Below are 24,410 nucleotides of genomic sequence, written 5' to 3'. Positions count from 1 at the left end.
AAGCAGCGACACCAGACTGAATAGTTATGTAAGACATTTGACTTTTTCAGGATCTATTATGGCACAGGTAAATCACAAGTCTTCCCTATAAATAAGAAAAGGACATGAAAGAAAAAATGCTGGATTGTTATTATCAGTGCATGAACATGAGATTCCTCATTTTCATGACTTAGGGTTGTTTCTGGTGTTTCAATGACCTTACAAATTCTCTCATCACAGAGTTTTGAGTGTCGTGGTAAGTAGCACTGTGCCAGCCTTGCAGCTGTGACAGTTTTGTTCACAGTTTCACTGCTGTAGTGCGTCAAAGTACATATAAATGTTTATGTACTGGCATAGTACTTAAGAATAAAAATAACAGTGTGCAGTAGGCAGGCAGCCATACTATAAACTTAACTTTGTACCTTTCTTTCTGCTGTCACTTTACATTTTTCTTTCTTCTCTTGGCATTCATGGCAAAATGCCATTTCTTTCTCACTTTCTCTTCTTATATGTCAGGCTCTCTAAACATTGCAATCTATTCCAAGGCTATATTGGTAAGTCAAATTTAGTGACATACCACTAAAATAATGTTAACAGAGCATTGGAGTTGTTAGATGTTGCTAGAGCACTTTACAGTTATGTGGTGATGTATTACCAAGATGATTGATCACAGCTTACTTAGCTGATGTGCTGTGGTGTTGAGGGGGTGGGGACAGAAACATCTTTTTCAATAGGAGATTGTTTCCTAATGTGGCTGATCATGCCAATTCTTGTGCTTTTTGATCACTGTCTGTGGCCGAGTAGATCAAGGACATAATACTGTCCCATGGAAGGGTTCCTCCAAATAACTGTATTCCTCTGTTGTATGGAATTTAATTGTTTATCCATTACAGTCCATTTGTTACACATGCTATATATTGTCATTCATTATTTGCTTCTTCTAGACTGATCATCTGACCATTAAAGCCATTGATTTTGAATCTGGATAATTTAAAAATATTTTAATAAAGATTATTTCATAATTATGTGAACAATCAAAGCCTGTTCTGTTTGTTTGTTTGTTTATCTGGGCTTTGAAAGAAACAGGAATTTGATTGATATCATATGGGCTTATCGTCCTCTTGCATAAGAAGGATTTGTTCTAACAAATACTCAGCTGTAGTTTTTGGCTGTTGAGATACCCTTTGAAATGCACTGATCACCAAAATAAAAGCAAATAGTGTAGACTTTTACAAAACAAGTTCTGGTCCATTCCCAAGAAGGGAATTTCTTTTATTATAAAGTTACTTTACAAAGAGAAACACCAAAAACCAAAAAGTTTTGCTAAAATAGACTGTAAATGTATTTTGAATAAATCAATACATTATTGGCATTTTGAGTCTAAGCAAGGAGAAATGTCTGAACTTCAGAAAAAAATACTGTAAAGACCCTATATAGAAAGATACGTCTGACTCTGCATCCTTTTTTTTTCTTTGCCCGTGCTCTGGTTGAACAAAATCCTTAAAATTAGTGCACAGACACTTTGTGGGTCTTCTGATAAACTATACATTTCCTTTACTGAAAAAAACCCTCTGTTGATGACTCCAGTAGAGCATAAAATTATGTCATAGGCTTTTTTTTGTAATTCAACACACTTTTTTGCTGTCTGTGGAACTAGAGTAATTGCAGGTGCTCAGCTCAGTGTGCTTTAATTTGAGGGTGAGCCAGTGCTCTGTGTTTGAACTCCTTTAGCTTGTGGATGGTATTAATCTCCCATCTCTAGTTAGTATTAGTGACATAAATAGCACATAACATTTGAGAAGTGGCACAGTTCTGATCAGCCATATTTTTGAAAGGACAGTCTTGCTTCATTTCGGGAGGGTTGTTGGATGATAATCCCGAATGGATAAGGACAGATTCCTGAAGCCTTTAATCAAGCATCTCAAGCTTAAAGTAAGCGGATTTTTCATCTCCGTGACTTTGGGCATTCCAGCCCAGAAACAAAGCTATTTCAGATCTTGTTTTATGGCACTTAGTTTTCCCTGTTAGGTTCCTACCATTGTCACCAAAAGCTCTCACCTGGTAGCTGGACATTGAACTGCTTAGTTACAAGTACTGTAATTTTTTATCAAGTGAAACACCTGACATTTGTGGTTTCCTTAACTTTCCAAGAAGAATGGGATACATTTCAGACTTGGTATCATCCAACAGTATCTGCTGTGTGACACCACAGCCAGGATGTGTATATGGAACAGGGAATTAGAGACCATATTCTCCAAAGCTCATCCAAATGCCTGACATCTTTCAACCCTAAGTGATGGTGTGTTGAGTGGGCAGCACTTGCCCAGTTACACATCCTTAGCACAAGAAACATCCCCAGGGAGTGATATTCTCCTTTCCTTTGCGTATTGGATTCTTTTTAGGCCTACTCTGTTAGAAAGTACACCATATGACAGGGAAGAGCATGATCTCCTAACTGCTAAAATGATTCTTGATATTCAAACTAGGCTTTCCTTTGCTCATTTTCGTAAGTAACAAGAGTGTACTTTGGCATTAAAGTATCAGAACATGTACCACACTAAGAAAGAAAAAATGGGGCAAACAAGGAGCATAAAGTGCCACTTGTTAGTGTTTTTTTATATCACTGACATTAATTGGACTCAAGAGTCAGGTAAATGTGAGAAATATCACAGAATCACAGAATGTTAGGGATTGGAAGGGACCTCGAAAGATCATCTAGTCCAATCCCCCTGCCGGAGCAGGATTGCCTAGACCATATCACACAGGAACGCGTCCAGGCGGGTTTTGAATGTCTCCAGAGAAGGAGACTCCACAACCTCTCTGGGCAGCCTGTTCCAGTGTTCGGTCACCCTCACCGTAAAGAAGTTTTTCCTCATATTTATGTATTTCCTCATATATTCCTTAAATGGCCATAATCTTGCTTATTAGCCAAGATTCTTTTAAATTCCAGGTTCAGGATTATTTTTTAAATGAAATATTCAGATTCAAGTAAATATTTTTTTCTTTTATGGAGCTTAAATAATATGTTTCAGATAGTAGCCATTGTTCCTTGGATAACTGCTGTGGACATTACCTTTCTTTTAAGACTTTACCTTGAATGGAAATAAAATCAAGTTTCAGAAACTGGAACAGAATAGAATAGTTTAGGTAACAATGACCATGAAGATGAAATGATATGACCTGGGGAACAGTTCCATCACAGTAAAGCCAGGGCAGTTTCCACTTTCCACTCTATTTTATCACATAATCAATTCGTAGTAACAATAATGGAAGTTGGCCCAGTGTGTCAGTGACAACATCACATTGTAAATAGACTACACAAACATACGTCTTCTTCGATCTTGTCTTCTTTGTCCATTGGATCTTGCATTCCTTTCCTTCTTCGGTTCCTTCCGTAATTCATGCAGGGACCTTAACTCAATTCTCTTGTTTACTCATGTCTTGGTGAATTTGCTAACAAGCAGCTTTGCCATATAAGAGAGAGACAGTGGCAGTGGCGATCTCGTTTGCTCCATTTATCCTATACATTAGTATTTTTTATGTGTATTTAGGAATTTTAGTTTGGTTTAGTTCAAACAACGTAAAGAAAAATAATATTCCCAGATGAAGTTTTTATAGCATGAGACAAGGATTAAATGTTTCAGTCTACTGAAAGAAGACCTCAGACTGAGCTGCATTGAGAACTGCATCCAGATTTTGTCAAAAAGTTAACTAGATGGTCTGCTCTAAGAAATACCTTAGCAAATAACTAACATTTATGAAATGCTGATGATCAAAAGTGAATACAGCATTGATATTTTGGTATTTTGAGGGGAAACTGCATATAGTATCCTCATCTTGAACAACCTTCTGAACAAGATATAAAACTTTCACAAGAGAAGTTAGAAGAGAAGGGACAAGTAGCTATTATAGGAGTTCAGTGGCATCTCTTAAGGACAAACCTCTATCCTAGTGCCATAGACTAGAGTGTACAGCAAGTAGCAGGAAATCCAGTACTTGTCACAGATTATATGATTGTCACAGACAGCCTGTTTAAGAGGTTGGTGGACAGAGTCCCTTGGGAGTTGGTCCTGAAGGGGAAAGGAGTCCAGGAAGGCTGGACATGCTTCAAAAGGGAATTGCTAAATATTCAGGAACAGGCTGTCCCAGTATGTAGGAAGACAAGCCGTCGGGGAAAAAGACCGGCCTGGTTAAACAGAGATCTTAGGCTAGAACTTAAGGAAAAAAAGAGAACCTATTTGCTCTGGAAGAAGGGTCGGGTAACTTGGGAGGTCTATAGGGATGTTGCCAGGTCATGTAGGGAGAAGATTAGAAGGGCCAAAGCTCAGTTAGAGCTTAATTTGTCTGCTACAGTCAAAGATAACAAAAAAAGTTTCTACAAATACATCAACAGCAAAAGGAGGTTCAAGGAGAACCTCCACCACTTGCTGAATGAGGAGGGTAGTGTAGTGTCAGGGGATGAGGAAAAGGCAGAGGTGCTCAATGCCTTCTTTGCCTCGGTCTTTAATGTTAAGACCGGTTGTCCTCAGGAGACTTGGCTCCCAGAGCCTGAAGTTAGGGACGGGGGGCTGTGTGAACCCCCCATAATCCAGGAGGAGATGGTTAGTGACCTGCTGTGCCAACTGGACACCCACAAGGCTATGGGCCCGGATGGGATTCACCCCAGAGTAATGAAGGAACGGGGAAATGAACTTGCCAAACCACTCTCTATTATCTACCAGCAGTCCTGGTTAACTGGAGAAGTTCCAGCTGACTGGAAATTAGCAAATATAACGCCCATCTACAAGAAGGGTGGGAAGGACGATCCAGGGAACTATAGGCCTGTCAGCCTGACCTCGGTGCCAGGCAAGGTGATGGAACAGATCATCCTGAGTGCCATTACACGGCACATGCAGGACAATCGGGGCATCAGGGCCAGCCAACGTGGATTCATGAAAGGCAGGTCCTGCTTGACCAACCTGGTCTCCTTCTATGACCAAGTGACCCGCTTAGTAGATGAGGGCAGGGCTGTGGATGTAGTCTATGTAGACTTCAGTAAGGCATTCGACACTGTCTCCCACAGCATCCTCCTAGACAAACTGGCTGCCCGGGGCTTGGATGGGTGGACTCTTCGATGGGTTAAAAACTGGCTGGATGGCTGAGCCCAGAGAGTGGTGGTGAATGGGGCAAAGTCCAACTGGCGGCCGGTCACTAGCGGTGTTCTCCATGGCTCAGTTCTGGGGCCGGTGCTGTTCAATGTCTTCATAGATGATCTAGACATAGGGGTTGAGAGCACCTTCAGTAAATTTGCAGATGACACCAAGCTGGGTGGGAGTGTCGATCTGCTGGAGGGTAGGAAGGCCCTACAGAGGGATCTGGACAGGTTAGATAGATGGGCCAAGACCAACGGCTGAGGTTCAACAAGAACAAGTGCCGGGTCTTACACTTCGGCCACAACAACCCCATGCAGCTCTACAGGCTGGGGGAAGAGTGGTTAGAAAGTGGCCTGGTGCAAAGAGACCTGGGGGTGCTGATCGACAGCTGGCTAAACATGAGCCAGCGGTGTGCCCAGGTGGCCAAGAAGGCCAATGGCATCCTGGCCTCTATTAAGAATAGTGTAACCAGCCGGTCTAGGGAAGTGATCATCCCTCTCTACTCAGCACTGGTGAGGCCGCATCTTGAGTACTGTGTCCAGTTCTGGGCCCCGCACTTCAAGAAAGATGTTGAGGTGTTGGAGCGAGTCCAGAGGAGGACGACCAAGCTGGTGAAGGGTCTGGAGGGTCTGACCTATGAGGAACAGCTGAGGGAGCTGGGGTTGTTTAGCCTGGAGAAGAGGAGGCTCAGAGGTGACCTTATTGCAGTCTACAACTACCTGAAGGGAGGTTGTGGTGGAGTGGGAGTTGGCCTCTTCTCCCAGGCAACTAGCGATAGGACAAGAGGACATAGCCTCAAGCTTCGCCAGGGGAGGTTCAGGTTGGACATTAGGAAGAATGTCTTGTCAGAAAGGGTCATTAGACATTAGAACAGGCTGCCCAGGGAAGTGGTGGAGTCACCATCTCTGGATGTGTTTAAGAAAAGACTGGACATGGCACTTAGTGCCATGGTCTAGTTGACAGGGTGGTGTCAGGGCAACGGTTGGACTCGATGATCCCAGAGGTCTCTCCCAACCTGATTGATTCTGTGATTCTGTGAGACCCCACCTGGAGTACTGCGTTCAGCTCTGGGGCCCCCAACAGAAGAAGGACATGGAGCTGTTGGAGCGAGTCGAGAGGAGGGCCACCAAGATGATCAGAGGGCTGGAGCACCTCTACTGTGAAGACAGGCTGAGAGAGTTGGGGCTTTTCAGCCTGGAGAAGAGAAGGCTCTGGGGAGACCTCATAGCAGCCTTCCAGTATCTGAAGGCGGCCTACAGGAAAGCGGGAGAGGGGCTTTTTACAGGGGCAAGTAGTGACAGGATGAAGGGGAATGGTTTTAAACTGAGAGATGGTAGATTTAGATTAGATATTAGGAAGAAATTCTTTTCTGTGAGGGTGGTGAGACACTGGAACAGGTTGCCCAGAGAAGTTGTGGCTGCCTCCTCCCTGGAAGTGTTCAACGCCAGGTTGGATGGGGCTTTGAGCAACCTGGTCTAGAGGAAAGATGTCCCTGCCTGTGGCAGGGGGGTTGGAACTAGATGATCTTTAAGGTCCCTTCCAACCCAAACCATTCTATGATTCTATGATTCTAAGATTCAGAGTCTCTAGAGCTGAGCATGCTCTCGGATCTGGGTTTATGATCTTAATTCATCAGCCCAAGTTCTGGACTAATTTGTATATTTTGTCTTCCAATTCCTTGCTTTCAACATCAAAGAAAGGCAGGGCTTCTAGTGTGGGAGATGGCTGAATCTCTTTGGGAGAATATAGAAACTCAAGAGCAGGTGGTGACCTGCTCAGGTTAAGACTTCCCATGATCATAAGAAATTTACTGATATTGATTCTGGTACGCGTATGCAAAACTCAGAAACAAACAAACAAAAAGTAGAGAAAGTTTTTCTTAGTGTTGTTATCACTGCCAAAGTTGTATAGGTGAAGTCTTGTTACATATCTGTAAATCACTTTCATAGCCAATCAAAGGGTTACAGTGCCTGGACACAAGACATGAAATAATTTATGTGAAGGCTGGCATAAGTGGAGAAAAGAAAAACCACAGAGTGTCCTTCAAAGCAATTAAAAGCCAGGTTGCTTTCCATACTTAAAGTTTATTTTGCCTTTGAACAACTTTTCAGGTGAGGTTTTGAATAAAACTAAAACTGATTAAAAAATAGAAAGTAGTTCTTCCCAGCTGATTATGCCTAGGTTATGACGGAAATGATTTTTAATGCTCAGGTTCCAATTTTAGAAGATTTGAATGGTAACAAACCTCCTGAAAGCCGTGATACTGGTGTATGTGATTTTCCACAATAGTAAAATTTCTACCCATCTTTGCATCTATAATACAGCTCAGGTTTTATTTAGCATGGGAGGACTTTATCACAAGTAAAAGTGAAAAGTACTCTACAAAATCAGAAAGCTGTTGAGTAAGACCAGGATTTGAAAAAAAAACCAAACCAGTTGTTTGAAGCCATAACAGTTCCTTAGAAGTATTTTAATTCCAAAAAGTGTAACACACTCTAAATCTTACAGGTACTATGAAAATATAGAGTCTGGCCTTACGCATCATCAGAGAGTACCTGAAGTTTATCTCATTTTGCATGTGTTGTAGAGCTGGTTAAAAAAATACTATTACAGTAATTAAGATTCTCAAAAAAAATTTTTCTGTGGGATTTTCTCAGAAACTTTGAATTCTAAAATAACACAGTAATAACGTTCCACAGATATCTAAACTCATTTTGGTATTTTTGTACCAAAGACAGCCAAAGTACTGAAATATTTGCAAATTTTTGCTGAAATGTGACACAACAATTCAGTTTCCTACAGTTTTTTGAGAAATGGAAATAATTACTGATCCTAATTAAATCTAAGGTTGTATCTTATGATCAAGCTAGAAAATAGTGTATGCAATGATTTTTTTTCTTAGTAACAGGAAAATGACTTAACTTCTCTGGCATTTCTTAACATCCTTGACATAGTTTATCTGTAAGAAAAAGAAACATACTCTACATGAACCTTTAAAGCAGAAAAGCTACTCCAAAATTGCAGAATTTCTTCAAAGTAAAAGTTCTCAGCCCCTATATTTCTCCATTTCAGTACTAAAGTATAGTTTCCTCTTGTCATATTTTCTATTCATTTTTTCATGTTATCAGGACCATGTCAGTCTTCAGGCATACAGAAATTTTATGTCAATAAAAATATTGACTTTAATATATGCCTCTTTCAATGTTTAACCATTTCAAGGCAAATGTATTACCTTGAAACTGGAATACTATGCTTTGTGTCCTATTGTTTTTCTTCTCCAGAAAGGAGGTAATTAGAATTGCAGAAGGCAATTTTACTGAAACTTGGATAAATTAACCATGGTCACATTTTGCATTATTATTCAGTAAAGAACAATTTGTATAACGTTTATAAAGGAAACTTTCCAAGCCTTTTTGATCTTGGCTTTTTATAAAAATTTTTGATGCTGGACATCACAAATCTTTTTAGTATAGTCTCATATATTGACTGTTTATGCTTATAGGTTTTCCAAATTGCAAAGTAAAACACATTAACGTGAAGTAGTAATGAGCATAGTTTAGATTAAACACAGCTTATTTCACACCTCAGGTGAGTTAAGAATATGCACAGTCAGCTCCTATTGCACAGCTGATGAGTGGTAACTCATTAAGATGCAATTACTTTTGACTGGCAAGACCTGAGGGAATTCTTTCCAGCGGTACCTGGCAGTAACCCTCTGCATGCCTCTTTAATTTCATAATCAGTTTGAAAGAAACTAACAAGGTTATACAACAACTTTGAGCATAAGGAAACTTGAAGAAACAATTCAGGAGTGGAAATGGAATATGACTATTTTTTCCAAAAATAATATATTTAGAGATTCGTGAAGTATAGCTGGTCTTTTTCACTTTTCTGGACAGCTGTCTACAAAAACACGCGCTTGTTACAATATGTAATGTCATACCGCAGAGCTCAATGATCCACTAAGACTATCTATTTGGAAGCAGCAGAACACACCACGATTAGTATATGTATTAATATGTTTGTTTAAGATGTCTGTGTTTTACCCTTAGAAACTTACTTGGTCTAATATGATTTTTCTTAGCAGGATAACTCCAGTTGTTAAAAGGCTGGAAAAGTCTCATATTATGTTGTTTCTCTATTTTTTCCCATAAAGGTATGCAGTTGTGCAATGGCAAAGGGGTTAAAATTGAGGACAACCTAAGTTTGGGTCCAATGTAGAGAAAAAAATCAGAATCCTTTCTTCCTAAGCAAGGTTTTTTTTGTTTACTTGGGTTTTTTTCACCATTGTTCTTGTTCGTGTATTGGTCCTGAATCTTGGTTCTCCAGTAACACTCTCCCAAGTTCTGGGGCTTAATATATCTTCCATGTAGACCCTGCTGTACAGCAGATTTCAGTCATTAGTGTAGGTTTTGTTTGTTTTTTTTTTTTAAGTTGGGTGCTGGCAACAAGTGGCTTCTAAACTTGATTCAGTCAGATCACATTCAGCTCTTACATTCTTTCTGACTTTCACTACATACTTCATGCCAGACTGAAACTGTAGAGCCAGATAAACTCAATGTAGGTCCTGCTGGGAATTTGAGATGAGTAAGAAGACACTGGTATGTCTGCCAGATTTATGGTCAGGGTTCACTTCAGGGAAATGATTGTATCTCAGCCAGGGGAGTCCATCTAGACTTCTAACCATCTGTGTTTGCATAAATATTCCACATGAAGGCACCTCCCACTATTTTCCAGTGGACAAATCCTGTCACCTCATTCCATGTAATATCACTAAAAACAATGAGGCTGTTGTGACGAAAAGGTTTTGTATCAAGTAAGATTGAAACACACCAGCACTCAGCATACAGTGTTTAGAGCACAAATTTAACAAAATCAAAGTTGCATTACTGGACTGATAAACTTTTGAAATATCATAAATCTACTCCTTGTGATGCAAAATGAGATCTAACCTGTCTTCCCCTTAACAATTAGGAATGTTTTACTCTGGAAAAAGCAGTGGTTGGACATTTCCAGGATTTTTTTTTGAGGAAAAGCTTTAATAAAGTTTTCTCTCATCAGGACATGTCTATATGATAAAAATACATTTGACAAAAAAATAAGATTAATAATGATGTGGTTTATATTTTAATCTATTTTCCCCATTATTTCAAAATGACTAACATTTATTTTATATTTTGTTATATCGCTATTTGCTGTAAATTCACAATCAGAATTAAATCTTTCAGATTATAAAAAATATTGTAACTGAGTGCAAAATACACTGTTTTCAGGATGTGTTTTTGAGAATGGATTGGTATATATTTTGGTATAGAGCAATTTTTTTTTTGCCTACAGAACTAAAAAATCCAATTTATTTTGTGACTACTCTGTAAAAATAGATTAGCAGTGCAGACAGAAACACATTAAATATATGATTTCCTGACTGTAAAATTGAAGAATCTAAATCATGGGCTTGTAATGCATACATTTACATCTGAACTAATTACTGTAGATTCCTTTTCTAGTCAGTGGAGCACAATAGGAAGTTTGTGGAAAAAGTCTGCTGAATACTAAGATAGCCCAGCTGAAATGCCCTAAAATTATTTATTTTTCATCACAGAATGCAAAAAGATCTTAGGGAAACTATGGTCAAAAAAGACATTTATATTCATCTAACTGCAACTGTCTATCGTTTATAGATAAACTTCCATCATCTATAGGGAAATTATTTTACCCTGTGTACCTAATGTACTGGTCTTGGTGTGAAATCTGTATTAAAGATGTGATGTCATAAAAGTGAAGTAAATCTGGATTTTAAAGGCAAATTAATATGGAAATCTTATTTTAAAAGCATGTACTTTAAAAAATTTGATTGCAACATTGCATGGTCTAAACGTATGCATGTATGAGAAAGAAATACATATATAATGATGGAAACGCGAAAGCATGGAGGAAATATCCAGCCTATATATATGGACACATAAAGGAATTATATCTCTATAAATATAAATTCATATATATACATATAGTATACATATTTTCTTCATAACCATTGATCTTTGGTAAATCTGTTTATACAAGTCATTTATTTAAGTCTCTATGAACTATGCAACAACTGTTATTAAATATAACTCGGACTTTAATAGGATACTTTTTGTAGAATAATTACATTCCAAATGTTTATTGAAAACATGTATGGTTTACAGAGTTTTGATGATTCTTTTGGAAAACTGTATCTGTTAAGTTTCAATGAATCCTTGTTTAAAATCAGCCATTGGATTTTCATATACATTACTGCCAAGTTCCATATTAGACATATTCAGGCTGTGACTGATTCATCTCTTTTAGTTTTTGCAGATGTAAGGTACTGTTTATTTTCATGTGACAAGGATGTCTTACAATGGAATAAACAATTCAAGCAGAACAATAAGTCCTACATTAAATGCTGATAATTTACAACAATTAATCAAATCATTTTTTTTCACAAGAAGAAATTCTATTTAATATATTCAGTATCTCTCATTAATTCTACCACAGGTTATATATACATACTGAAAATAGACTATGGCACGATTGTCCTACTTGCCATTCAATACTACACTGCACTGCACTAAGCTACACTGAGGGCAGATCTAAAAAATCAGACACTCTTAAGTGCATTACCATCCAAAACTGAATGGAAGGGTACATCTGGTATTCAAAAGAATTGAAATTCAACTGATGACACAAAGAAATAAAATGCAGGTTTGTTGCTCTTTACCCACTAAAATCACTTCCTGAGTAAAACAGACAACGATTCCTAGAAGTGGAACTTTTATGTCACTTTATCAGAACAAAATAGCTGATCAGTTCCATCTTCTTTTACTTCATCTAAGATACCTTACAACTGCTGTTTTCACATAGTGGAGGAATACACTTCCCAAACTTTGAAGCCCTTTTCCAATATTTCTATACATTTTACTGCTTCTTGAAGTATATGAAGAGATAGAAAAATAATAAATTAAAAAAAAAATGTAAAATTGCACAGTGTTGACTAGGATGTTTGGATCATTGAATCTGAATCACAATATTTAAGTAGATTCTTTTGAGAGAGAGAGAGCTGGTCTGACTGCTAGTATTGCCTGGTTAGTGAAACACTCTTTAATATGATTAATAATTAGTACTACGGGGAATTGCTTAATTACAGGAGAATTTAATTCAAGAAATGGGTTGGAGAAGAAATTGTTACTGATACAGTATTCCTTGGTATTCCTTAATTTTGCCATTGAGATTTCTTCATCAGATAATTCTCCATTTTTTTTCCCCATAAAACATGAGATTTTTTCAAAATAAAAATGTACATAATGTACAAAATAAACCAATTTCAGCTTATAATAGCTTATAATCAATCACTTACTAGTAAGGTATTTTAGATATAATTCAAACTCAAGTGCAAGGGAAAGATTAAAAAAAAAAATCAGGTAATATTATCAAATAAGGTTTAAATCTCTAATAACAAGGAAGCCAGTAAGGTAAATAAACTGTGTAAAGACACTCAAAGATTTAAGTGTGGAGAAGGTTTATAATTTTCTAAAGCAAACATGCACAAATGATCTGGAGTTACCACTGCAAGCAAGGTGGACACAACTGAGAGGAGGGCTCCAGGCATAACTCCATGAATCATCTCAAGAAGGATATTAGGAGTGAGTAAAGAATGCTACACATGAGAGATCAGGAAGTGCAGCGGAACGATTCATTACAGAGGAATAAAAACTAACAGCAAGTGTTTCTTTAGTCATGTTAAATGAGAGCCAGAAAACAAAGACAACCATAGGTCAAAGTCAGGATTGGTAAAGTTTAAAACAGTTTTGATAAGATCTAGCAATTTTTGGTCTTTGTGTCCAGTAAGAAAGCTGCTGTATGATACGGGAGACAAAGGAAGCTGGTTGATAGAACTGAAGATGGAAAATTGATATAAAATGATAAAAACTCAAAAAACTTAAAAGACACTGGTGGGTTGGCCCCAGCAAGAAGCTGAGCACCAACACAGCCATTTGCTCACTCCACCCCCTCAGTGGTTTGGGGGACAAGATAAGAACAAGAAAGAAAACTTTTGGGTCAAAATAGAGACAGTGAATTCATCCACCAGTCACAAGCAAAACAGACTTGACTTGGGGAATTTAAGTTAATTTATTGCCAATTAACATAACCTAAACATTTAATAACTGATGCAGATTTAGGAAAACAAGGAAGACAGGCATTTAAACACTGTAACCCTTGCAGTCCTTCCCTGTCCTGGTACCAAAATCTTGCCATTTATACCCTAGAGATATATATACAAAACAATGAGCCAAAAAAAAAGTAGATGTTTCTTTGTTGTTTTTCCAATTGCTTTTCTTTTTTGTTGTGTTTCTAATAAACTGAATTTGACATATATTGGAATGAAAACTTCCAACAGCTCTTGCTCAATATCTTCAGCAAAGTCGTGGTTGCAAAATACATTTAACTGTCGCTTTGCTTCAGATCCTTTTATAGGTTTGGCCTACAGAAGTTTTCTTACACCTAAAATGGCCAAGGGTGAATAGGTCAATCCTTCAAACTCAATGAGCACATTTAACATCTGAAGAGAAAAAGTCTATTAAAAATTCTTGAAGAAATTGGAGAAATTGTGGAGGTTAGTTGTTAGACAAGAGGGAATTCTGTTACATGTTCTCAAGTTCTGCAAACATTAAAGGAGGATCTAATGGCTCCTCTTTTACAGGGAGGCAGCTGAGGTAACCTATTCAAGATAGATTTGATGTTTACTTTTGGTAGATTTCAAGTCATGAGACCTATAAAAAGAATTATGATGTTTCCACCATTTTAGTATCAACACAGTTGGTGTATCTATTACCTTAGCTTGTTTGATGGAGGTTTGAGAATTTCTGTTACGAACTTCATTATATTTCAAACACCGGGTGAGCATATATCAAGTGTGTATTTTCCCCATCTGTGTATTTTCATGAATTAGAGAAAGAGAACTCTGGTTTTTTGTTCACCTACTGAAGAAACAGATTTAATTAACGGGAAACTCTGCTAAATCCAAACAAGGAGGAACTAATATTTTGTGAATGTGTAGATTTAATTTTAATTTCTCTGAGAGACTCTGATTAAAACTATGAATTTATCAGGTCTTCCTTTTTCGTGTCACGTCATAACACTTCTAACATGATCTGACAAATGCTCTGAATTGTGTATGTCTCAGCAGTGCACTTGGTTTCAAGAAAGGGCTACGGTGAAGAATTTATCAAAACTAGTCAAATAAAATTATTGCATTTTTACTTCAAGATAGTAGAAGAAATATTTGTCTCCAAATATGAATTTATAAAGATAGTTGTACAAGACAGTTATTATATTTATTTATTTAATGAGGGAAGGTTTAAGAAAAAGCACTTTCTTGCTTGAGAGGATATCCCTTGAGTCATTCACATGTCTCCTTCTGAAAACACTCACCTACATTTAAAAATAAAATTTGGCTCAATAATATGAACAGTGTGAACTGGATGGAAAAATTGTAATAGTTTAGAAAGTCAATGCCCCAGATGTCGTCTAGATAAGTCAAGTAAGTGGGGAGAATTTGAGGCCGTCATGCATTATATCAATAGGACTTGTGTAATGCATATAAATAAAGTAACTTTAAAGTATGAGTGTAGTTTGGAAGCTCACATTATAATTTGTGCTCAATAAAGTGGATTTGCCTTCTGTTAAAATGTATTATTTTTTCCTGTTACTGATAGGGAAAAATGAGTTTGAAAGTCATTGTTGTCTAAATACTCAGGTTTATAGAACATGCTTGAAATTCTCATTCTAAATCCAGCCTCTTGTTTTAATATTATTGTAGGAAGCTTACTAAATAAAAGTGATATTTAGTTTATTCTTGTTACATTTTGTTTGTATTGTGAGGAAATGCTGCATAAAATTAATTGAGTAAAAGCAAAACTGTAAACTCACAGGATGCAATGTAGGTCAATAATACGGGGAAGTTTTTTTGTTCATCAATCATCTGGTCAAACTCCATATGACCAAAACACAACTTTTTATTTACCTGCTTTCCCATTTCCTGCTTCATAATGTCTTTAAGTTACAGCCTTTCTTTTCAGTTCATTGTAAAAAAGTATGCAACCTCTTTTTACAGATTGTGCATATGTTATTATAATGTCCCATTCAGTGACCTTGAGAAACAAAGTCCTGACTGGCTAATACCTTTATGCTTCTGCCTTTTCCCTATTGTATCCAACAATACTTCAAGGAGCAATCGGTCTTTGGCACATAACTAGATGACTTGAGGCCTTCTCATTCTCTAATTATTGTCTCTGGTCCAGTAAATATGTTTAAAACATCATTTACTGTATCAAATCATTAGGCTAAATTTTTTGAAATAGAAAATTAACTAATGGTTTCATATGTTTTATAGGCCACCTGTTCACTCCATGAATGACAATAAAAATTGAGCTTCAAAGGAAGAGTAATTACATTCATTGATCTTTCTTTTTAGATTTACTACATATTGAGTCTATGAAATTTGGTATTTTGAAGTGTACTTAAGGGAGTAAATACAAAACAGAAGAAATTAATACTTCAATGCAACAAGGGTACAATTCTTTACATGCTTTTCAACAAGTAGTTCCTTTGAACTCATAAAATAATAATAATAAAAATTAATGAAGGCAAAGAAATCAACCAAGGACTACTAATAATTGCGGAGTGAATTCTGCCATTTTTACTCATGTGAAGTGACATTTTTCTTAACTAATTAAATTGAAAATAAATATTTTTTCTACCCAGATGGCCCTCCACATGAGGAACGTGGATTGAGTACAGCCCTAGACGAAATGACTGTTCACTGCTCACATCAGTCACTGGTACATCCCTTGAGACTTGAGTGGGATTGCACAAGGGAGGGAGAGTTTCCCTTTGTGACTAACATCTGGCCCAGTTCCACTTTGACTAAGCAAGTGAAGTCACTGTATTAATGAGGCTTAAAATGTCCTAGGTTCATTAATCAGGAACTGTATGCAAGAAGCATACAAATAGCTAATCCTGAATCATTTTCAGTGAATTTCTCAATGTGAGCTCAATGACTCAACTCTGCTCTTTATGTTCAGCAGCATATGGTTGACCTTGGATAAATTCCCTCCTCCTTCGATTATGCTATTACTACTGTTTACTTGCTGGTATTGCCACAGATCTCTCTCCTGCCATTTTTCCTTCGCACAAAGCAGTACTTTGTGTGTGGACAAGAAAAGACATTACCACTTTCATTTTGGGGCTTTATTGGTTTGAGTGGAACATCATAGGTCACCTCACAGATCTAGCACAGAGGCGGACCTTGTTTCTGGCCACTGCCAGATGCATCTGTGAACATCATGCAGGTGAACTGCAGAAGGAAAAAGCAAAAAAATTAGAAAGTCAATTCGATACTATAGCAATTGTAGGACTATGTTGATAAAAATAAAATAAAGCTTATTAGCCTTAGTTTAGTCAGCACAGACCTGCAAAATGTGTATTTTAGTCTCATTTAAATCTCCAAAATAAGTCTTAAATAAGATTTGAACAATCCTTTTTTTCTGATTGTGGCTCTCTGAATGGAGGAAGACTTTGCTGCATGAGACAAAATAGTGTAAACCGAATAACATCTCTTAATATCCTGCATCTAAGCCTTTCTAAACAATCTACATTCCTGTTATATATGTTATTGATGGAAAATAGAAGCTGTTCTTCTCTCAGTCTCTTGTAACAGATATAGTTGTTTAAAGTTCAGCTTGTTAAAGGAAATATTTCCTAGCTATTCTTTTATTTATAGAAGTTTCTCAGCCATTACAAATAATAAATAAAAAAGGCAAATAGTCTGAAAGTTGATCTGCACTTACAGGTTATGAGTGCTGCTTTTATGACCTTTTATATTTTACGCATTTTGAAGACTGCCATTAAGGAAAACACATCTGTCAGAGCTGAAAATGCTACATTTTGCAGATGTGTTTCTACATAACTGCAGATAATAAAGCTGTTTTTTCAAAAACTGATAAAAAAATTTTGTTATGTAATCTTTTAAACAAAATATGCTGAAACACAATTTGATGTGTTCAGATTCAGCCTTCATGTCTTGTTTTGAATTCGTAGCAGTAAGCTGTTAGTCTAGGTCTAATTCAGGTACAGACAAGTAAGTCCCAAGTGATGTGCCTGGTTTACAGTGATAAAGTGATTTTTGTGGAACTACAAAATATTTTCCAGACCTAGTGCTGGAGGTATTTATATTGCTTACTCAACAGGTCGGCTTTGGAGCACCAATCTTAAGGTCACTGCTTTTGCAGGCATTGCTAATCATTTGAATATAATTTTTTTTTATTTTCTCCAGATTGTTTCATTCAAGATAAATTCATATGGTATTTGGCTTGTTTCAGATTATTTCTTCACCTAGGCCACTCATCTGTTTCCAGAAACCTTCTGGATGATTTCTGCAACATAGTAATTAGAAGAAAAGCAGACCTTTAGAGAATAGGTTGTAAAATCCTATTCAGTACCATAAAACCAGACAGTAGTATGTCTTTCATCTTCATAATCTGTTTGTATTTATAAGAGAGAAGGTTAAATATTTTATCTCCTATGAATAGATGAGTAGTCTGCAAACATTTAATAACACTTCTGGCTAACTGGTTCGGGTAACTGAAGCCCGTTAAAACTCTTGCCAATAGTTCCATGCCTGGTCAAGCTTTGTTGACCGGAGCAGATGAATCATTAATGATTTAAGGAATCCAGCAAAAGACAAAAATGCAACCAGCTGGTAACTAATTCCTGGCTGATCTACAGTTTCTACTGAGTCTGTGGGCTTGTTTTGCAGACGTAATCCACTCACACTGTAACATATCACAAGACTGAGTATCATAGAATCATAGAATGGTTTGGCTTGGAAGGGACCTTAAAGATCATCTAGTTCCAACCCCCCTGCCACAGGCAGGGACTCCTTTCCTCTAGACCACATTGCTCAAAGCCCCATCCAACCTGGCCTTGAACACTGCCAGGGAGGGGGCAGCCACAACTTCTCTGAGCAACCTGTTCCAGTGTCTCACCACCCTCACAGGAAAGAATTTCTTCCTAATATCTAATCTAAATCTACCATCTCTCAGTTTAAAACCATTCCCCTTCATCCTGTCACTACTTGCCCCTGTAAAAAGCCCCTCTCCCACTTTCCTGTAGGCCGCCTTCAGATACTGGAAGGCTGCTATGAGGTCTCCCCAGAGCCTTCTCTTCTCCAGGCTGAAAAGCCCACTCTCTCAGCCTGTCTTCACAGTAGAGGTGCTCCAGCCCTCTGATCATCTTGGTGGCCCTCCTCTCGACTCGCTCCAACATCTCCATGTCTTTCTTCTGTTGGGGGCCCCAGAGCTGAACGCAGTACTCCAGGTGGGGTCTCACGAGAGTGGAGTAAAGGGGCAGAATCACCTCCCTCGACCTGCTGGCCATGCTTCTTTTGATGCAGCCCAGGATGCGGTTGGCCTTCCGGGCTGCAAGCACGCACTGCCGGCTCATGTTGAGCTTCTTGTCAACCATCACGCCCAAGTCCTTCTCCTCAGGGCTGCTCTCAATCCATTCTCCACCCAGCCTGTATTTGTGCTTGGGATTGCCCCGACCCACATGCAGGACCTTGCACTTGGCCTTGTTGAACTTCATGCAGTTTGCACAGGCCCAGCTCTCAAGCCTGTCAAGGTCCCTCTGGATGGTATCCGTTCCCTCCAGCGTGTCAACCACACAGCACAGCTTGGTGTCGTTGGCAAACTTGCTGAGGGTGGACTCAATCCCACTGTCCATGTCGCCGACAAAGATGTTAAACAGGACCGGTCCCAATATGGACCCCTGAGGTACTGGTACCTTGGTATGTCTGATCCACATAGAATGCTTAAGGTCTGTATTATGTACAGGAAGTTATACTGGATACTCTCAATACTTTATACAAAGCCAACAATGTGGTTAACCTTACATAAAGCCCAGCTTTATACAACAGCACAGGTAATATATGTTATTTACTCTCTCAATATATAATAGTACAATGTATGCAATCTGTAACATGTATCCTCAAAGATCTGATGGTTCCTGACTTTTAGGGCATATCACATTATATTTCCTCCACACAAAGTCCAGCTGCAGCTAAAGCAAGCCTTTATAGCGTGTCCTGGAGACTTAGCTAAAGAGTAATGCTTGGAGCTGAAATAAACAAAGATTTCATCTCTTAACAGAATGAGTTTTTCTAGGTGTTTTTCATTATTTGTCCAGCTGCCAGATTCTGAGCCTCAGTCCGAGGCCAGTGTGATAGAGATGAAGGGAGGCATATTTTCTCTCAGTCAATAGAGATTCCTGCTGTTCTGTCAACTCACCAAAGAAAGGTAGAGTCGCTACAAAATCAGTCTGGGACAATCATATTGCCTGTGACAAGTACTGAATTTCCTGCTACTTGCTGTACACTCTAGTCTATGGCACTAGGATAGAGGTTTGTCCTTAAGAGATGCCACTGAACTCCTATAATAGCTACTTGTCCCTTCTCTTCTAACTTCTCTTGTGAAAGTTTTATATCTTGTTCAGAAGGTTGTTCAAGATGAGGATACTATATGCAGTTTCCCCTCAAAATACCAAAATATCAATGCTGTATTCACTTTTGATCATCAGCATTTCATAAATGTTAGTTATTTGCTAAGGTATTTCTTAGAGCAGACCATCTAGTTAACTTTTTGACAAAATCTGGATGCAGTTCTCAGTGCAGCTCAGTCTGAGGTCTTCTTTCAGTAGACTGAAACATTTAATCCTTGTCTCATGCTATAAAAACTTCATCTGGGAATATTATTTTTCATTACGTGGTTTTGAACTAAACCAAACTAAAATTCCTAAATACACATAAAAAATACTAATGTATAGGATAAATGGAGCAAACGAGATTGCCACTGCCACTGTCTCTCTCTTATATGGCAAAGCTGCTTGTTAGCAAATTCACCAAGACATGAGTAAACAAGAGAATTGAGTTAAGGTCCCTGCATGAATTACGGAAGGAACCGAAGAAGGAAAGGAATGCAAGATCCAATGGACAAAGAAGACAAGATCGAAGAAGACGTATGTTTGTGTAGTCTATTTACAATGTGATGTTGTCACTGACACACTGGGCCAACTTCCATTATTGTTACTACGAATTAATTATGTGATAAAATAGAGTGGAAAGTGGAAACTGCCCTGGCTTTACTGTGATGGAACTGTTCCCCAGGTCATATCATTTCATCTTCATGGTCATTGTTACCTAAACTATTCTATTCTGTTCCAGTTTCTGAAACTTGATTTTATTTCCATTCAAGGTAAAGTCTTAAAAGAAAGGTAATGTCCACAGCAGTTATCCAAGGAACAATGGCTACTATCTGAAACATATTATTTAAGCTCCATAAAAGAAAAAAATATTTACTTGAATCAGAATATTTCATTTAAAAAATAATCCTGAACCTGGAATTTAAAAGAATCTTGGCTAATAAATAAGGTTATGGCTATTTAAAGGATTGATAGCGGCTTCTTCATCCTTCTTTTTCCCTAGTGACTCCCAGTTTATGACCTGCTTAATTGTTCTTTGACACATGCCTCCTAATTCCTTCACTTGTCTCCTCTTGGTTTGCCACATCCAGTTGTCAGTGTGCCATCCAGCCTTAGCCCAGCAGAGACTGTGGATAGTCTGCGATAAATGGAGAAAATCCAGTGGAGGTTGACAAGAAGAGTAGTAAGATTGAAAAGACTATAAGTCAAGAAAAAGCTGAAAGAAAAGATAATTTTTTAGACCAGAGTAGCAAATAGGACAACCATCAGTAATTCCCTATGCTCATTTTGTGTAGGGCAAGAAAGAATAACTTACTCCATAGAAAGGAAGGATTATTCTGCATCTTAATGAAATTTCTTTTCTGGTAGAGAGACAGGTAAGCATAGAAATACATTCTGTAGGAAGCTATGAAATCCCTGCCATGGGAAGGGTTTAAAAATGTAGACCAATGAGGATGGTCTAGATGTATCAGATCTCATGAAAGAGAGAGATGACTTGCTGTGTTTCTAGGAATTTAAGTCAATGAAATTCATTTGTTTTACTAAATTCAGTGGAAGTAGATTTTCCTGAAGCTGGCATAAATGAGAAAAGAATTATAAAATTGTTTATGGTTACTAGGTTGATATTTGCATAAAAATAGATGGAAGAGATCATAAATACCAGTATCTGCTATATTCAGTTCTCTCCACTTTTGATGTTGTTAAAGCACAGAATCCCTTAAGAAAACAGATGAAGTTTACACTTTTGATTTCCAACATATGCAAAAGAATTATTTATTATTTACATATAAGGGTTCCCAATACAAATTTTGAACTTTGATAGATGATGTGTTTATCATTCAAATTAATTTTAGCTTGCATATCTATTAATTCAGATGGGTTAGTGTTGATATTAGAATGACAAAGTCCCTGGACAAAAGCAAAGTATTACACATTGTTTAATTCTTCTAGGGAATTGAGAACATGATAAATCCCATTCTTATGTGTCTGTTTTAACAACTGTTGATAATGCAGATAGCAAATGTAATAACTTTGTGAAACTGGAAAACGGAGAGGAGAGAGAAAGAAAATAAAAACAGATTTTTCTCTAAGTGTTTTAGCAGGTGCTTTTATTCAAACATGAGAGCATTTACATTCCCTTTAAAGTCAATCTGCTTTAAAACTTAAGCATATGCTTTTGTGGATCCTGGGTCCATGATACATTCTATTCAACTGACTTAAAATTTAAAAAAAGTAGGGTGACATGAGACTTCTTAGACTCCAGCATTTTTGTGAATCAACATTCTTCCCATAGCAAGATCTAACGGAACTTATGGAGAGAGAAATCACTGTTCAGTTGACCTGAAAGTATGAAGGCATCACCTCTAAGGAGAAATGGTGATAATTAATTTCAGATCAGCCACTTATGTCAGGGCTCTTCAGTCAGACTAAACCTCAAGCCTGACTACTTCTGAATACTCACTGAATAGAGATATATAAATATTCTTGTTGTGAAAGCACATTTTGCCACTCTACACTTGTTGGAGTTTTTTTCCACATCAATTTCAATAGTTTGCCCTGCCTTTCCAGTCCAGCTATCGTATTCAATCTCCTAATCCTTCTGGATCTAGTCAGGTATAATATCTCTCCCTTATTGGTACATTCTCATTCTCATCCCATCCCTTCGGTCACCTCAATATCCCCCTTGCGCACTTATCCACTCTGCTTTCATTAACTCCTTCTTATTTCCCTGTTCCAGGCTTTAATTGTTTGTGTTGTGTAATGTGGAAGGAAGAACATCACATTTCTCAACTCTTTTTCATTGTTCTAGACCATGGCAGGCACCTCAGTGCCTCCACGTTATCCTATACATGAGATGTTCCTTATGGGTTGTGTCTGGGTTCTGATCATAGAATCATAGAATCATAAAATTGTTTTGGTTGGAAAGGACCTTTAAGATCCTCAAGTCCAACCGTTAACCTAGTACTGTCAAGTCTACCACTAATCCATGTCCCTAAGCACCATATCTACATGTCTTTTAAATACTTCCAGGGATGGTGATTCCACCACTTCCCTGGGCAGCCTGTTCCAATGTTTGACAAGCCTTTTGGTGAAGAAGTTTTTCCTGATATCCAGTCTAAACCTCCCCTGGCACAACTTGAGGCCATTTCCTCTCATCCTATCATTTGTTACTTGGGAGAAGAAACCGACACCCACCTCGCTACAACCTCCTTTCGGGTAGTTGTAGAGAGCGATAAGGTCTCCCCTGAGCCTCCTTTTCTCCAGGCTAAACAACCTCAGTTCCCTCAGCTGCTCCTCACAAGACTTGTGCACTAGACCTTTCACCAGCTTTGTTGCCCTTCTTTGTACTCGCTCCAGCACCTCAATGTCTTTCTTATAGTGAGGCGCCCAAAACTGCACACAGTATTCGAGGTGTGTACCAGTGTCAAGTACAGGGGGACAATCGCTTCCCTGATGTACCCTCCATGTTTTGTTTAGCACTACTGTGATTAGGATTGTACTTGTGACTATCTAACGGGCCTTAAAGGACCCTTAAGTTTTATGACAAAAGTTCAGTATGAAATCGTAGCATACACATATGACTCAAAAATGTAATGCATTTATGATCTATAAAATATTAATAAAAATATTTGTGTTGATATTCTACTTCTTGTGGCACTAGGTTTCCAGATGAATTTTTTTCAGGTCAGTATTTGATCTATGAATCTGCATACTGAAGCAATCAGAAAATGTTTCTTTTAAAACTTAATATACCTGTTTATAATCATTTACAGCTGAATATATTAGTGACAAAAATGAGCTCTTGGTCCACAGAGAAACATTGCAGAGCCAAATAGCTATGGAAAAGTGAATCATATTTTGTTTTAGCTCCCACATCATCAGTGAATCTGAACAAAGTTTCAGCTGCAGGACTGTATTCTGCCCTCAATTTTATACTTCTCTGCTTAGAGAAATTTAAACTGGAGGCAGAAATTGAAGACAAGAAGGTGTTCCCAGTAGAATTGTTTTGACAAAGTCCTTAATGCTTGTGTTAATGTATAACTCGGAAAGAAATCAAAGCAGCTCTCATAGTTTCCAGGACTGACACTTAGGAAATACCTAAGAAAACTTGCTCTGTAGTTCCTGAGAGACAATAAATACAGAGCCTCATAACGCAGATTTTACAGAGCCGTTTTCTGAGTAGAAGCACGCTGGGGTTTTGCCTTTATAGCAGGGCAGGGATCGCTTTATTTGTCAGTAGTTTACTTGCTGGCAATACAGTTAAACCATCCATGAATTTAAAACAACATTTGGATGGATAGGGTTTTTTTTGTCAAGAGGAAGAAAAAACACTAGCAGTTATCTATTCCCCAGTAAGAGTTCTAGTACTGTCATATAGAAGCAGTATGTCACTTAGCTATGATGCTGGAGATGCATACTCTTTCCTTAGTTTAAAGAAAATTGTATGCATTTATCTTCCACTATGCAGGAAAAATAATTCAGCCTCTACGTGACAGGCTATATCAGAAAAAGGCAGGATGCTGCTTTGCACATGAATATCTTAACCACTCAATCCTACTTTCTGATTCTGGCTTAAAATATCAACATAATAATTTTACATACATATATTAAAAAGGAGATTTTCTGTCTTATTGATATTGACACCCAATACATTTATGGCAAGCAAATGCAATATACTCTGCTGGATTCAGGACAAGGATCTGAATCAAACTGTCAATAGCTGTTCAAGTATGTGACGCAACA

The sequence above is a fragment of the Nyctibius grandis genome, chromosome 5, assembly GCF_013368605.1.
Source record: "Nyctibius grandis isolate bNycGra1 chromosome 5, bNycGra1.pri, whole genome shotgun sequence".
NCBI classification, from domain to species: domain Eukaryota; kingdom Metazoa; phylum Chordata; class Aves; order Nyctibiiformes; family Nyctibiidae; genus Nyctibius; species Nyctibius grandis.
The sequence above is the reverse complement of the archived record's forward strand: the minus strand, read 5'-3'. Positions refer to the sequence as shown.